A 17,801-nucleotide genomic window follows, 5' to 3' on the forward strand; every position below is an offset into this window, starting at 1 on the left:
GATCAACATTTTATCATATAGAGGCTTTTCATACAAGAATCTGATGAGTTTCTCCATTATTCTGACATTTTATGAAGTCTTTCAGTAAAACTTCTATCATCATATAGGTTTTGCAAATTTCATTGTTTATTCTAGATATATTACAGCTTTTAAAAAAATTGTCATCTGAGTGATCAGGTCTTGTATTCCATCATATTTTCTAAATGATATAGTGACATGCACTGTGAGTCATGTTCCAAGTAGCCCTCTGACTACTAACAGAATCCTAATTTTATTTGGGGAGAGCAATATGCCTGTTTCTAGAGGATGAATCATGATTGTTCTAAACCAGTCATAGCAATCCAAATGATTGTGGCTTTTGTTAACACTCACTTTCACTGACACCCTTGCCATCAAGACTGGCCATATTATATAGTATTACACAATGTGTGATAAGGGAAATTCTGACAATTTTTACTCCTTGATAACAAGTAAGCCCCTTTATTCCTACCCCCCTTCTTTCTTCCAACTGTCAGTGCTGGTGAACAGGCACAGCGTCTGGTTGGGATAGCCCAAAATGTGGCCATGGGGCCACAGATACGAAGACAAAAAAGCAACAAGTTGAGGTGATAGGCAGTAAGATGAACAGTGTCTGGATCTCAAAGATGTTAGTGAGCCACTAACATACCCATGAACTCCTTCCTCCAGATTCCCTTTCTGGTAAACAAGGTTTAAACCTCAATTATTGCACCGTTCTCTAACAGAAGCTGAATGCATCCGATCTTATTGAGTTATTAATGGCATGTGGGAAAATTATGGGTTTTTGTATGTTTCCCTTGTCCTCTGTTTCTGTTTTGAATCCTGAGTTCTGTTAATTTGTAGGAGGATCATTTGAGAGTTTCTAATTTGAATTTGCAGAAAATGACAGTTTGGTCTCAGTCTTTCTAGTGTTTATTCTTATAATTTCTTGAATTATCTTAAAGGCTGGGACCTCAGTGAAATATTAAGGTTATATCAGTGGATAGCAGGAATTTTTCTTTTTAATTCCTGATCTAAATGGGAATGTTCTTAATATTTCAAAAGTAAGATTTTGCTATAATTTTCTGGTAGATATCCTGATAATGAAAAAAGAATCCTTCTGGTGGTGAATTTCTAAAAATTCAATTTTGCTTTATTTTATCTTATTTTTTTTTTGAGAGGGCATATCTCATATTTACTGATCAAATGGTTGTTAACAACAATAAAATTCTGTATAGGGGACTCAATGCACAATCATTAATCAACCCCAGGCCTAATTCTCAACAGTCTCCAATCTTCTGAAGCATAACGAACAAGTTCTTACATGGTGAACAGTGCAAAAGCAGTCATATCACAGAAACTTTCAGTTTTGATCATGCATCATGAACTATAAACAATCAGGTCAAATATGAATACTTGTTTGATTTTTATACTTGATTTATATGTGAATCCCAAATTTCTCCCTTCTTCTTCTTCTTATTTTTTTTTTAAATAAAATGCTGAAGTGGTAGGTAGATGCAAGATAAAGGTAGAAAACATAGTTTAGTGTTGTAAGAGAGCAAATGTAGATGATCAGGTCTGTGCCTATAGACTAAGTATTAATCCAAACTGGACAAGGGCAACAAAACATCCACAGATGCAGAAGATTTCTCTCAAAACGGGGGGGGTGAGGTTCTAAGCCTCACCTCTGTTGATCCCCAATTTCTCACCTGATGGTCCCCCTGTGACTGTGCCTGCCCTAGGTTGTTCCTCCCTTGAGGAATCTTACCCGTCTCTGGCTATCCAGTCATCTTCCGGGGCCATACAGGGAAATGTAAAGTTGATAAGTGAGAGAGAAGCCATATTGTTTGAAAAGGTTAGCTTTTTACTTCTTTGCAGATTTATGCCCTGTGGCTTCTATGCCCAGCTTTTGTCTTGAGGTATCTTTACCACTTGGAAGAATTATGATACTCGGTAATTTCTATATGAGGCACGAATTCTACTTAAGGGTTGTAATTAGGAAGGAAGAAGAAAAGCTATAGAAGTAGCAGGTGGAAGAAAACATGGGAAGATTGATTATTTCTTTGACATATCTTCTTGTAGAGTAACATAAGCATGTATAGGTTTTAAACTACTAATTAAATTGCATACACACATTAACATAATAGGAATACAGCTACATAACAAAAGCAGACCAACAGTTACCAGCCATCTCCAGTGAAACCAAAAAAACCAGTTAGGCACCCTAGGCATTTGTGAAAACTTATCAATGATATGATGGATATTGTCTAACTGAATCTGAATACTTTGAGAAAAATCAGACAAATTAAAACAACACATTCCTGGGAACTGTTCACATCCCATATGTTCTTTGAACAGTAGATAGTCTACAGTCGCACGATTTTGGAGCACTGCAACTTGCACTTCTCCTAATTCTTGGTTGAGTTCCGACAGTATAGATCCAGTCAAATTTGTTGTTTTACTGTATGCACAGGCCAGCTTAGATATCTCCTTCTTCATTCCAATGGCAAGTCCAGGAACCGGTGGGATGAATGCAGCTACAACTGCAACAGCGCCAGGATCTTTGTTGAAGTTTTTTGATGGTCATCTTCTGGAATGACTCTTCCAGAGGATGTTGATGTTGGAAGTTCTTCTTCATATCGTATCTTAATTCGTTTTCTGGGTAGCCAAATTAGGCTTTGATCCTCTGTATAAACACAAACAAACCCTTTGCCCACACTTTGATATGACCTTTATACCATTGTGAAGAACCTACTGGAGATTACCACACAGGAACTGCTTTTTTTAAGAGAAAGGAATATTATCAGAAAAATGTATTTCCATAGCTGATCATCTGACACCCTTTAAATGATCAAAATTAAGGATATTTAAAGCATGCATTAATCGTTGATTTACAGTTATTTTTTTCCTATCAGGGAGTAATCCCCATTTTCTTTCTTTTTTTTTTGTTATCATTAATCTACAATTACATGAAGAATATTATGTTTACTAGGCTCTCCCCTATACCAGGTCCCCCCCCACAAACCCCTTTACAGTCACTGTCCATCCAATTTTGCTTTATTTTTAAATCAGAAATGGATATTAAATTTAATCAACTACTTGTTTGGCATCTATCAAGATGATCACATGGTAATTCAACTGTGTTCAGTTAATATAATGCACTGCATTGATAGATTTCCTGGTTTTGAGCATCTTTACTTTTCTGGGATAACCTTATTTACTCATGGTGAATCACTTCTTTCATTTACTGTTGGATTTTTGTGTGAAATATGTTACATAAGAGTTTTGCATCTATATTTACAAGTAATACTGATATAAAGTTTTATTTTTAGATTTGATTTCCTTTGTTGGCTTGTGGGATTACAGGATAACACTAGAAACAGCAAATGAGTATAAAATCTTTAAATAGCACAGGACTTTTATGTCTAAAACTTTCTCTATTCTTTAATTTTTTCCATGAACATCTATTATTATATGAGGAGTTTAAAAATAAATACCTTTATTATATATGTACATATGTTTTACAAACAGAAAATAGGTTCTATAAGGTGCAGTTGAGTTTACCTGGTACTTCTGGTGTGGGAGTTGGGGAGTTAACTGTTTTCCCTTTTCCCAGAGTAATTGGTTTATTTTTCTTTTCTTCTTTGTCTTGAGTGAATTTTCATTCTTATATAGATTTTTGGAACATTATCTTTTTTACCTAAGAAATTTGATTTCATTGACATAATATTCTCCTAACTTTTTAATCTCCTCTGTATCTGTAGTTATGTCTCTTTCCTTATCTTAATGTCATATATTTGTGTTTTCTTTTTTTAATCAGAAATCTGATTTTCCTGTTGAAAGTTTAATTGATACAGTATACTTGTAAATTTGCAAAGAGAAGCCTTTAACACTCAATACTTTCTACATAAAAAACATTTTAAAAATGTTTTAGCTTCTTCAATTCAAAGTGTTTGTGTATTTTAAATATTTTCTGTTTTCTCACAAATACATTTGAAGATATTAATTTTTGGCTACTACTGGGTCACATCATGTAAGTTTTGAGTTCTAGTAGTGTCACTGTTGTTTATATTTAAAGTCTGTAATTTCAGCTTGTTTTCTTTTTAATCAAGAAAAGTTATTATGAAAGGTATTTTAAAGATTTTTAGTAGTGTGTGTGTGTGTGTGTGTGTGTGTGTGTGTGTGTGTGTGTGTACATTTCTGTCCTTTGGCCATTATAGTTTTCTTGTACTCTGATCTGTATTCTGCTTTCAGTATTTATTAAGTTTGTAGCACTTTTATTTCTGTGGCTGAATGACTGGCCAGTTTTCATAAATGTTCCATGGTTACTGGAAAAGAATATCAGGCGCATAGTTCTATACATACATCTATAATCAAGTTTAATGAATGTGCTATTCAATTCCTCTAATATTCTTTTGTATTTGAGGACCACTTTTTGGTGAGGTATGTCAAGAATCTAAATTTTCATTATAGTTTTCTAAACTTCTCCTTGTAGATATGACAGATGATACTTAACATATTTAGAAGCTATATTACTAGGTACAAAAGTGGTGAATTTTTCTTTCTATCAATTTTTTCTTTTTCGTTTTACTGTTTTTAAACCTTTTTATTTTATTTTGCCTAATATTACTATTATCTTTTTCTGACATCTTTTTGATAGTACTTACATGATTTCTGGTTTCTCCCTTTTATTTCCAAAATTTTTGGTCACTTATTTTTATTTATGACCTATTTAAATAGTTGTTTGCAACTTCTGTTTCTTAGACTATTATGTTGTTTAACACACCTCCTTCTAGAAACTAACACATTCTATGACCCTCACATAAAAAAATGGATATAGAGGAATTGTTCAATCCATTTAATAAACTTAATTGAAGTTTGTGGTTATTTATTTGATTTAACAGTATGAGAGTCTCTATCTCCCAAGAGAAATTTCATCCATTAACATTTACTCTGAAAACTGACATGAACATATTAGCCAAACAATTTCATTTCTGATCTTATTCTTATTTCTGACATTGTAGCTATGTTTTTGTCATATCCTGTTTACATCTTTTTTCTTTCTTTTTTTACTTCATTAATTGAATTTTCTTCTTCCTCTTTCTTTCATGAGTTTTAAAGTCATTCCTCTGTTACCTTAACTGCTTTTTGGTGAGGTGAAACAAAGGTGAACAGTGAACAATAGTATAAGACATTAGACTCAGAATTCTGAATCTAACTATGTTAAGAAAAAAGCTGATATAAAGTTGAATACAAACTTGAGTGGATTTGTAACTCACAGTGTGTCTGTAATTTTGTAAAATGACTAAGCCACTATTTAGGGTCATATCTAAAAAATAACCTGTGTATCTACACGTTGAACAAATTTGGACTGAGCTAATCAGAACATATAAATATATTAGGAAATTTTGCTCAAATATTGAATAAAGCCTAAACAATATTGTTATCTTTTTCAGCTTAAAGGGATAAATCTAATTATAAAAGAGTAAATAAGAACCAAGAATAAAACTGACACATTTTCTAAAGAAGATAAATGGAAATAAAACTTATCTTACTACATACAAAATTATAGTGTGTAATTAAAATGACATTTTAATTAAGTGGGTAAAGGAAGGGTGTTTTTATAATGATACTATGACAATCAGTTAATGATTTGGAAAACAGTTATATTTGATTTCTACCTCATATCACATATTAAAATAAATTCTACATAGCTTATAAAGTGCGAAATAAAAATCTTGGAATTTTTGAAAAAAAAGTACATGAATAGTTGTCTTATCAGGGATTTTGGAGGCTTTTCTAACACTATACCAATGGTAGAAAGCATAAAGAAAATGATAAATTTCAACACAAAAGTTTTAACTTCCATATATCAAAAAGCCATATTATTCAAGTTAAAGACAAATAAAAAACTAAGAAAACTATTTTATTACATATTATAAGGGGTTAATATTCTTAATCTTAAAGTGACATCACAAATCAATATAAAAACATACATAGAATCATAGCAATAAAAATAAGCAAAAGACATAAACTGTCAAGTCACAAAGGGAGAAATACAGAGAAAAGAGTTAACAGTAATTCTCTCTGTATTTTAGAACTAGATATTATTTTGCTTTTCCTTTTGTTCAACTTTTCTGTATTTGCTAAATTTTCTATAATACATCTTACTTTTGTGATCAGGAAATACATATACATATATACATATATAGATAAGACATTATGCAAAAAACTATATTACTATATCAGGAGTTTACTACATGGCATTGAGGAAAGATGGTGCTATCTGGTATCCGAAGTCCTGAGTTAGCGTCCCAGTGCTCATTGAATGATCTTGGGCAAGTCAGTAAACTGCTTTGAGCCTGGGTTTCTCCAAACATAACATAGAAGAAATCATCTTCATGTCATAAATTGTTGTGAAGAATAATTTTGAAAATGTATGTGGGAAATGCTTTGTGAGGATCATCTACAGATGTCAGAGATTCTTATTGCTGATCCAGTGTGTTAGGGCATTTCCCAGCCTCCATGCAAAATCTGTGCATCTTCAGGGCTTAGGTTCCTGAGTTATTGTTCAAGAGACAGTTAGATGGAGATGTCTTGGATTTTGCAATCTTCTCAGTGAATGGGACAGGAACAACTATGTACTAGATCATGGCTACAGCTCATAGTCAAATGAAACTGTAATAGTAATCGTTATTGCTTTTTTTTCCCATGTTACATGGTTTATCATTAAGTTCTAGTATCCATGGAATTAAGGCGATTACCAAATTGATACTATAATTCCATGTTTACGACTTTTAAAAAGTCCCTTTAATTTCAGATTCAGTACTCTATCATAATATTAGACAAATGAGAGCAATGGCCAATCTCTTTTTCTAATAATAATTCCTATGTGAATTCTGCTTGATGCAAAGGGATTGAAAAAGGACCAGAAGAATCTACTTTTCCTTCATATGACCCCTGTTAAGCAGGATAGTGCTCTTTCTCCATTTATGTATCTCTATGAGAATTAAAAGCAGGTTTAAAATTTGCCAGATGAAAAATCTTATGCCCCTTGTCTTTTTTTTTTCTTTTCTTTCTTTTCTGATCCTAAGCCTATAAAAACCCTTATAGGTTGAAAGATGAGAAGAAAAGATACGGAGGGAAACCCTAAGCATTCTCAAAGACGGAAGATGTTGATACATAGCACAATTAAGGGTTCTTCCAATCTTCTGAGGTTAGAAAAATGGTGAAGTGAAAGTCATCAAAATAATTTAGACAAAGTATAAAAAATATTTATTGGTTGACTAAACTGTTGATTATTGTTGGTCATGTAAAATACAGGATCTTATTTCTGGGAAACCTTAGAAAGGAAGGAAGGGATGCGAGGAGGAAGAAAAGAAGATAACTGAGGTTTGGGTTCCGTATCAGCTCAAGGAATCTCTGGCTAGTATAGACAAACTGGATGTAGCAGAAATTGCCACGAAGAGGAGGGATTGAATAAGTGTGGATCTTGAGTAGTTTGATGTGTAATCCTGGGCAAAGCACTTTTCCTTGAGACCATTTTCTCATCTGGAATAGATCAGTGACTTCCAAATTGTGGTCCAGCGAAAACCGATGATCCAGAAGCTAGACCAGTGAACAATGGTGGTCTTTACACAATTCACAGAAAAATGAAGTGAAATAAAATGTTCCACTTATTCTGTAGTTTTTTAAATTTATATTTATTATAACAACTCCTGCACTGGGTGGATTTTTCTGAACATATGCAACTATTTCTTCATTTTGAGATATCAACAAAATTTTCTTGATTTTAAGATTTGTTCACCCACTTTTAAAAAACCTTTGGCCCCACTGCCACATGTCTGGTAGCTGAGTTCTAGCAAATAACAAAGTGGAAGACAAGCAGCAAATAAACAGTATTAGGAGAATTTAGAAATAATTAATTATACTTAGGCTTTTAACTTTTAATTACTGTTGAATTTTGAAGTTTATTTAAATAGTAATGGATTGTTTTTTTGTCATGGGTACATACTTTAGTTTTGATTTGTTCAGGATTAGGTACCTGCATCTTGACTCCAAATTCAGAACTCTTCCTTCATCTATGCTGCCTTGTAATGAAGTTTTAAGGACATAAATCATATTAGCTTATAGTTACAGACACCCATATTCTTTATATGCGTTAAAAAAAGTCTTCATAGCAATCCTGTATTTAATTGTCTCTCTTCTACAGATGTAGAAACTGGTACATGGAAACCAGGGTAAGAGCAGGAGTTGGAAACTATTGAGTAGATGTTCATTGCTAGGTTTGGTTTTATCTTAATTCTAAACATTAAATCAATCAATACTCATTTAAAATAATGCCCCTTGGAATGAGATTTTCAGGATAAATATCAGAAATATACTACAAAATAAACTTGTTCTGCCTTCCATACTCTTAAAAAACATGTAACCAATGAGTAACTTTTGTGAAACACCGCCTTTAGCACCTTGCCTGGGAAATCAAACCTCAACCTAATAGATAGGAAAGAGTTAGTGTAGATTTCATGTGGTGAAAGGGCAACTGACATGATATCTACAGAAGGTAGGTCCTGTGGATACCAAGTCAAGTCCATTTAGTGCTGGCAGTTATTACCCAAAATCTCTACTGGATGCACTGAACACCGAGTAAAGGCTGATTGGGTAAGCAAATGAATGCAGGCAAGGATTTCAAGGTATGTGTGTTTTAAAATAATGATTAATAAAACTTTACAGTTAATATTTCTTTTATAAATAAGAAAAATATTTGGTTTGGTTGGTCTTAGAGAAATTTTGTATTGGCAAAAGTTTTTTCTAATTGCAAAGGAAATATGTTCATTGTGGAAATGTTTGAATCTACACTAAGGAATCAGTCAGAATGTCTGAGAAGCCACAGTGAAAAAGAAAACTATAATTACAAGACCCACGAAAATTACTTCACCTGGAAAAAACTACCAACATTTTGATTATACTTTTCTGATCATTTTTCAATGCCTGGACACACACACACACACACACACACACACACTTACAAATATAGGATAATGCTATATGTTTGTTCTGAAGTCTGTTTCTCCCTTATCAAAAAATTCAAGTATTTCAGTGTGATTCAATATTTCTTATAGATTGATAGATAGCTATTGTAGCTCTCTGTTGCATAGGTGAATATAATTTATTTAACCAATCATTTGTTGTTGGGTATTAATATCACAATGAGCCTCCTTGTACATAAATTTTTGATGATAGTTATGAATATTTCCTTCAGCCAATTTCTAAAATTTAAATTCCTGGGTTAAAGACTTTTAATACATCCAGAAAGATTGAAACGTTTCACATTCCCACCAATAGACTACTAGAGGGTCTATTTTTCCATAGCCACAACAACTGGGAATTATATGGATTCTTAACATTTGGGAAATATAAACAAAACATATAGGTACACATACAGTACAGATTTCTGCCAACTTTCAGGGGTAAGAGTATCATAGCTTCATTTGCATAACTAAGTTGAACTTTTTTTCATATTGGCCATTAGTAGTTTTCTTTTGATAATTATATTTGATAATATTTTGATATTATAGTGGAATTGCAGCTTTCAAGATGTTAGAGCAGAAATTAGGAGACCTGGATTTTGGTTGTCTTTATTCCATTAACTTTGGAAGATTTTAGGTGAAATGATTCAATCTCTTTGGTTCAAATTTTCCTTTTGTACATAAAATGTATTCAAAATGCCAAGTGTAGTCTTCCTCTTGTCCCTGTGAAAAGCAAATTAAATTATTTTTGTGAAAAATGTTGCCGAACTACTATTTTATTGCAGTATTAATAAGCTCTTTAAAACACATTTATAATTACCAGACACAAGCAACTAGGTTCTATCATTTAACTTTAAAATGTTTTTTAAACATTTAAACCCATACTTGACAAATCAAACAAAACAGTTAACTCCATATATATGTGTGTGTATATTATGTATGTGTATATATATATACACACTATAGTTATATATATAATCACATATGTATTATATAATTTATATAGATTATATATAAATTCTACATTTCCTTAATATTTTATAAGAATTCAACTTACTATGGACACGCTGGCATATTTCCTTTTAAGGTGATTTCTGTGTGTGTGAGTGTGTGAAGAAAAATAATGATCATAATTCTATATCTAGGTCTTTTACCTAGATTGAAGCCATTTTTAAAATTTAATTGCAAAAATCTCCCTAAACAATTTTAAGCTGCCTGATATGTCATAGTGAGAATATATTATTATTTACTTAACCATTCCTCTTATCTTAATCACAAGTTATTTTCAATTACTTTCTTTACCTGTATTATTTTTTTGTATAAATGTTTTCTACATTTCTGACTGATTCCTTAGGGTAGATTCTAAGAGGAAGAATTAAGGGGACAAAAAGTGTGAACATTTTAAGACTTTAGATATAAGTTGTTAAATTGTGCTAAAAAAAAATCTAAGGTTAATTTTTAATTCCAACCAAGAATATATAATGAGAAAGCTTAAATTAGGGGTGTACCAGCTACCGCTAGACCACATGATTTTTTATTTTTTTAATTACAAAAGTGATTCATGTTTGTACACACAAAAATAATTAAAACACTTTCCACTTCTCTCCCTCCTTAACATTAACAGTTTGGCATGTGTACTATCAGACTTTTAAAATTTGAACATTTTTATTACTTTAGTTTTAATTATAATATATTTATCTTTCTTTGTATTGACTATGTATGCAATACAGCACTAAATATCCATGAAATCACACAGCTCTGTTATATAAATAGCCCATCAGACCTGGGATTTCATGGGCTAATATTACTGCTTTTGATGAAGCTAAGATTTTTTAAAATATTAGATTTAAAAATAATATATACTTTTACAAGTAGTAGAAACATGTCAAAAAAACAGAGAGAAAAATCTTGAAGGTGATATGAAAATCACTTAAGGAAACTGCCATGGAGGCATAGCTTCTAGAGGTGACTGCCCCTGACCAGCTCTTTGGTCCTGACCAAGTCACATCCCCTCTCTGGGTTTCAGTTGAATGCCAGCAGTAGGAATCTGGAAATACTGGTCTTTCTGCTAGAAAGTGATGCCTCAGTAATAGGGCAGTCTTTTTCATTGAGTCTTTCTCCCAAATTTTGGTTAATCTAATCATAGTTGATCAAAGGTTGCTCTTTCTCCTAAAAATATCTTTTCTAGTAAGAACTGCCTGTTAAATTATAAGTTAAGAGAAGATACTGACTTTAAAATGAAATCCACAAAGTTTTTTTTAGCAAAATATTATTTCTCAATAACTCCATAGTAGGAACAGTAATGTTCAAATTAATCATAGTCTGCTAACTGGCCAAATTCCTGTATTTCTTTTGAGAAAACCAAAAAATCTAAAGTTCTGTAACCAAGTAATGTGATTTTAAGGTTAATGGTTCATGAAGTAGATCAGGCGTTAAGATTTTAACTCATCTTCTCTTATTCATCTTTGTAAGCCTAGTATTCAGCTCTAAGCACATCATATGATAGATGCAAAACAAATATTCAGTGGTTGAATGATATTATTACACATGAATGTTCCTTATTATAGTAACTAGTTTGATAGAACTGTAAATTTAATTTTTACCTATGGGAGACTTTAAAAAAAAATTCAGAACATTTGTTTTAAAACATCTTTGGTATCCTAAGGTATATATACAAAGATTCATACAGAGTAAGTTTAATTTAAGTTATTGCAATTTCTCTTCCTTTGAGAGCTGTTCAGAACCATGAATCATCTACCTTTGTCTTTTAGTCACTTCTCCCTAGGCATGGAGACTAGCCAACTAGTTACATATATTTGGATACGGGTTTATGAGAATATATTGATTTTTCCCCTAAGGGATCAGAAAGAAGGGTGCTTAGTGACTTCATTTTTTTTAATATTTGGAGTGATCCATAATAATTATCCAATTTGAAGTATTAAAAAAACATTCTAAAGACTGAGTAATTTCCAACAGGAGTAAAAGATCTCAAGGTTTCAAAGTAACCCGTTGAAAAATCACAAACTCAAACACTGAAAAAGACTATACTGAATTGCATGAAAAAGGAGTTTTACATAGGCGGGAAAACACCACCAAGTTCAATAGGTGTATCACAATATGGTCAAATGTTTAAGATAGAATAATTAAGACTTCAGTAAAAGCCATACTCTCTATTCATCTACTCTTTGTTTTGCAAAAATCATCAGCTTCAACAGTTTTCCAGCTGGAATTCAGCAAATGGGGTTTTAAACTGGAGTATCTTTGTAGAGTTTGCAAGAAGCAGAGGAACTTTTTAGCAGCAGAACTTTTTCATTTGTATATGATAGAACGTAAATACTCAAATAACATCTACTAATTTTTTAGTTGAAATTGTATCTTTTAAAATAATTAGATCAACCCTCCCTTTTTTCCATGATTGCTTCTTGCAGGTGACAGAAGCCCTTTCTCCCACACACTGAGGATTTTGGGTGCCTTCCTTTCCTAAACCTTTAAACACCAAAATGATTTATAGACTATGCCTATCCTGCTAAAGTCAGGCAAGTAAGTGTGTCGTATTTGCATGGGGTCACTCTGATTATAGGACTCTACTGTTTCTTGCACTAAAATCGCAAGATTTATTATTCTATTAATGCTCATAAAGTCACTCTTTTGATGAACCATAATTTCCCTTTATGAGGAGCCTGTATGCCAGTCACCCATGATAAGGGAGAAGAAAAGTCCAGACTTCCAACCTATGCATATTTCCTGGAACATTAATAAAGTCTTGAAATCCCATATGACTCTGGGGGATAATGGCATAGGGAACAGCAAAAAAGGGCAAATTTCATGGAGTCAACATGTCCCCATGAGATTTCCCTCACATTGTTTCCCTCACATTGTTGGCAAACCCTAAGCGTTTCCATTTTAATTAAAATTTTTTTAGAAATTAACCCTCCTGGTGGAGAAGATAACCCACGAATAAGGCTTGTATTATCTTTGAGAATATTCTTAGGGAATGAAACAGCAGGAGGTGTGAACTTTCTCCTGTTTATCTTAATGGTCTGCTAATGGCAAAGCATAATTACAGTTACTTAAGTGCCAACTTTATCAAGATTTTCACTAAAACCTTCAGCCACGGCGCTTTCCTTGACTGACCCAGCTTTTATTTATTCAGTTGCTTTACTATCATTTGAAAGAGAACTGCCCCCAGTAAAAACAAGCAAACAAAAAACCCATTCCTCCAACATGTTTTAATTTCTTTTCAGTTATTTTAGTTGGATAGTTGAGGCACTCGTGACTCAGAGAAAGTCAAAGAAAATTGTGTGTGCCATCAACTGAAATTTTAGACCTCTCACATTGAAAAAGCAGGGCTCTGCGGGAGTTTTGCAATAGTTTGCTTCACGGCTTAGGGAAGTCAATTTGCTTCTAAACCAGAAGATGGTCTTCTAAAGACTCTGCTGTATTTGGAATGCAAACTTAGCCAGCGGACCTTTCCCCCAATGCACCCCCAGGAGAAGCCCCAAAGCCACCTATCTCCCCATCGCTCTCAGGATCTCCTCGCTGCCTTTGTCCCTTCTAGACGTGGAGGCTTGGAGAGGAGGTTTAGCTTCCAAGGATTGGAGCGTTTGAAGGGCGGGGCCATCTCCAAGTCCATCTCCCCTTTTTGTCCTCTTCTCCTGGGACGGGAGGGAGGAGCCAGGTCCCCCCGCGGCCGGTTCGGGAGCTCTCAATCTCGGTCCCTTGAGGTGAGTGTGAAAGGGCGGCAGCCCGTTTAATTGTAGCGCAGGTTAATTTCTTGAGTTCACCGCAGTCGGTCCGCCAGCGGCTTCCCGGGTCTTTGCCAAGTGGGTTTACGAGGGCTGAGGCATGTTGGGGCGCGCTCACATTCTCGCGAAAGGCTCCTCCCCAGGGCTCATTCCCCGACTGCGGGAAGCCCTTTGGTGCCCCAGGAGCCTTGGGTTTCCTCTGACCTCGCGTCGCTTCTTCCTCGCTGCTCACCGCCCATTCCCTGCGCCCCAGCCCCCGGGGAGGGGCGGCCCCCATCTTAGGACTTCCGAGCCCAGCCAACCCACAAGGTACCTTCACGTCTGTGATTTTATCACAGCCTCCAACACCCTGCGGTAATAGGAGCTTTCAACCTGAAATACGATTGTTATTTTCCCGGTGCAGAGCTTGACAGAAAAAGTCAGCTTTTTATTAAAGACAAAGAGGTAAATTATCAGCCGGGGCGCTGAAGGGGCGGCGGAGACCTGGCGCGCTTCCTCTCGTTGCCACGAGGAATCTGTGGGGGAGCGGCGGCCGGCGCTCAGACACCCCTGGGGTCCCCGGAGGAGGAGCTCGGGGCAGAAGGACTTCCCCAGGTCCCTCCAGGCACCTGGAACGGGGCGTCCTCCCAGCTCTGCACAAAGCCGGGGGCATCCGAGTCCTGAACAGCCTGCGTCCTCTTCTTTCTTCTCTTGACTCCCGTCTCCCTTTCGCAGCTGGCTGTGTGCTTTCTCCTCCGCGTTTCTCCTGTCCCTACTTTTTCTCTGGCCTCTCCTCGCCGTTCCTCTCCCTCCTCCTCGTTTCTTCGCCGCCGCACGCGTAGAGTGTCATTTATTTATTTATTTACCTCCCCCGCCATCAACACCCTTTTAGGGCTCCCAAGCTTTTCAATGTGAGTGGGAGGAGAAAAGGGCAGGAAGTGTTGACTGGAAGAGGGTGAAATCATGCCTCTGGGTGAGAGATTCTGCCCCGGAATAAACGATTGGAGAGAATCGTTGAAAGTGAGGATTCAGATCTGTTTGTGAAACCCCGCTATCCGATGGGAACCAACTCCGCGCGCGTCTCCTCCTCTCCCTTTATTGTATGGATTTATGGGTATATCTTCCAGGACTGTTGTTTGGAGGGGGGCAGGGAGCGCGGATTTAAGAAGATAGTCTTGCCCAGGATCCTTCTCTACCGGATGCGCGTTCCCCAATGCAAAGGAATCTAGCAACATCCCCCAATTCAGACTCGGACAAAAGAAACTTTAATGAAGGTCTCTGCCCCGCGCGCAGCGTGTCCTCTCTCCCGAGGCTGTGGATGTCCAACGAGGATGAGAGAAATAGAACTGCTACAACCAGCCCATGCCCTTGAACTTCAATTGCTCCTGACTTGCCGTATTGATTTTTTAAAAAAAATACAGTAGCACCCCCACTCCTCATAAAATTAAAGACTTAGGAGACGTGGGACCTGGCGAGGGTCGGGGGAACTCACTCCTTTGCAAAAGAGATAGTTCAGAACGATTTGGGGAAAATTACACTAAAAAATTCAAGGTGTGAAAGCTTCATCTTGGCTGTCTTGTCTTCAACACCATGACACCTTATCATTAGGAGCGCTGATTGTTACTTTCCGAGCCTTTAGATGATCAGCCAGAAAGTGCAAACAGCGCGGGGCTGGAGGCTGTAAAGTTAAATTAAGTAAGCTTTTTTTTTTTTTTTTTTCCTTTTGGTGCGCCGTCAAAACATTTCACAAGTTAGGAAAAGAAAGTGGTGGTTTCGAGGCTCGAAATGATGGGTTCTTTCCCTCCCCCACCCCCACCCCCCTTTCCATATCGGAAAGGAAATAAAATGCACAATGAGCCTTTATTTCGGGGGAGAAGACTTCAAAATACGTGCCAGTAATGGACAATTTGGGCTTTTCACTGGAGATACACCGCAAGCTGGAAAAGGATTAAAAAGCCCCACGTGGTTGATCTGGGTTTAGACTTGCAACCATCTCGGTCCCCACGTATGTTCTTTGCAAAGACTGGCCTCTGGATGGATGCGTGTGAGGGGCTCTCGGGGGCCGGGCTGATGGTGGGAGCGCTACGAGCTGCGGGTCAGGGTCCTCACTGGGGGCTTCCTCTGCGGGCCGCGGCGGCCGGGCGCCTCCGGGAAGCGAGCGCGCACGCCCCAGCCCGGCCGCCGCGCTCCTCGCGCAGCCTTCTCCGCAGGTCTTTATTCATCTCATCTCCCTCTTCCCCTTCTCCTCCTCCTCCTCCTCCGCCGCCACCTCCTCCTCTTGCATCTCACTGGCCTGGCTCCGTGTTGCTCTGAGTGACAAAGACAATGTCCCAGCCTTAACTTTGCAACCACCTTGCCGGCTTCTGGGGTTCGGCTCGGGGGGAGGAGGGAACAGCAGCCGCAGCCGCAGCATCTCCTCCAGCTGCTTCTGCTCTTCTCCGGCTCTTGGATAATTCTTCCCCATCCTCCGCAGCCCTTTCCTCCTTTCTTTCTTTCTTTCTTTTTTCTTCCTCTCTCCGGCACGTTGTTGTTGTTATTAGAAAGGCTTCGCGCACCCCCTGGTGCTCCGGCGTTCTGTGCGGCAGGAGAAGATTGTCTTCCTTCTCTCTTTCTGTCTTGCTTTCTCTCCCTCCGGTTGCTCATTATTCAGAGAGAGACACAGAGGGAGGGAGAGAGAGAGCGCGCGAGGGAGAGGGAGGAGAGGAGAGAAGGGGAGAGAGAGGGGAGAGAGGGTGAGAGGGAGGGAGGGAGGGAGAGAGAGGCAGAGGCAGAGGGAGACGGATATCTCAGGTCATCTGCAGCTGCAGCGAGTCTGAGGAGCCGAGGAAGGCAGGGAAGATGGCGATCCTCCATTGCTGAGACCCGGCAGAAGCACATGAGACTCCCAAACAACTTCCACAACAATAACCCGAGCAGGAAGAGGAGAAAGAGAAAGAGGATAAGGCGGCGGTGGGGCCGGAGAACCCGAAACACCTCCCGGCGCCGGGACGCTTCTTCTGTAAGTTACTGCAATTACCAGCCACCTCGGGGTGGTCCGAGTGCTCCGGGGAGGAGAGCGCGGGGCGGTGGAGGCACAGACGCGCTCATTCATTCGGCCGAGGAGGGTTGGCGGAGCGGGGAGGAGAGGAAGTTCCCTGCCTGGACTGGCTGTTGGGAGAGAAGCCGCGAGAGAGGAGGAGGGGGAGCAGGGGGGGCGGAGGAGGGGGGGCGAAGCGAGGGAGGAAGAGGAGGAGAAGGTGGTGGTGGCGGCCGTGGAGGTGGCTGTGCTTTTCCTGCTGGCCGCTCCTGCTGGGGGGAGCGGAGCGCTGGGGCTTAATTAATTTTGTGTAGTTCTGTGGAGAGAAGAGAAAATGAAAGATGAGTGAGAAGAGGGCTGGAGGCTTAGGACGGATGCTCCGAGTGTGGAGACAGGAGTAGGGACGGAGAGGGGGGCGGAGGGCGGGAGGCAGGAGACCTGAGCCGAGAGCCAGAGGGAGCGAGCCCGGGGCGGCGGAGGGAGCGCCCCGGGCCGCCCCGACCCGAGCGGGTTGACCTCTTTCTTTCTCTGTCCCTCTCCTTCCTTGCCCTCTCTCTGTCCGCCTGTCCCCAGCCCGATGGCAAAGCCGTGCGGATTGGCACCCCCTCCTCCTCAGGTATTTGGCTCTCTGTCCCCGAAGTTGGGATGCGGGGTCGGGATGTGTCGGGGGGTGGCTGCTGCTGGCGAGCGGAGAGGCGAGGAGCGGGGGCGCCGGCCGGGTGGGGGGCGCAGGCTCAGGGGCAGCCGAGGAGCTGTCTCCAGCCTAGGGGCTCAGAAGCGTCTGGTGGAGGAGGACAACGGTTTCTGGAGAGCAGAAGCCATTACACACGCTTGGCTCTCCTCTGAGGAAGGGAGAAAAGAAGGCAGGGGCCTGGGGGGTCGCCTCACTCCTGGTGCGGTTCCCAGGGGGCTGCCCTCCTTCCAGGCACGAGGGGAAGCCGCAGCCGCCCCCCATTGGAGCAGCCCCTCTCTTTCCCCTTTCTTTATCTCCCTGTCCTCCATTTGCAAGCTGTCTGCTTTGGTTCCAGTCCAGAC

General features: G+C 38.8%; 1 protein-coding gene and 1 long non-coding RNA gene across 10 annotated transcripts in view; one reads left to right on the forward strand and one right to left on the reverse strand.

The window, feature by feature from the left end:
• Positions 1-13,266: 13,266 nt before the first annotated feature.
• ZNF462 (zinc finger protein 462) overlaps positions 13,267-17,801 on the forward strand; it is a 140,154-nt gene continuing 135,619 nt past the window's right edge. For 8 of the 9 annotated variants that reach the window (XR_008996577.1, XR_008996578.1, XR_008996579.1 and 5 more), the window contains exon 1: positions 16,235-16,748. The gene's annotated coding sequence lies outside the window, so the exon portion shown is untranslated. Of the gene's footprint in view, positions 13,751-16,234; positions 16,749-17,801 lie in introns of those variants that run through there. The other variant, XM_057498906.1, reaches the window with a different exon arrangement.
• LOC118921508 (uncharacterized) overlaps positions 16,243-17,801 on the reverse strand; it is a 51,948-nt gene continuing 50,389 nt past the window's right edge. Inside the window, exon 2 of the long non-coding RNA XR_005028360.2 lies at positions 16,243-17,377. This is a non-coding gene — a long non-coding RNA (uncharacterized LOC118921508). The remainder of the gene's footprint in view (positions 17,378-17,801) is intronic.

The sequence above is a fragment of the Manis pentadactyla genome, chromosome 3, assembly GCF_030020395.1.
Source record: "Manis pentadactyla isolate mManPen7 chromosome 3, mManPen7.hap1, whole genome shotgun sequence".
Classification (NCBI taxonomy): Eukaryota; Metazoa; Chordata; class Mammalia; order Pholidota; family Manidae; genus Manis; species Manis pentadactyla.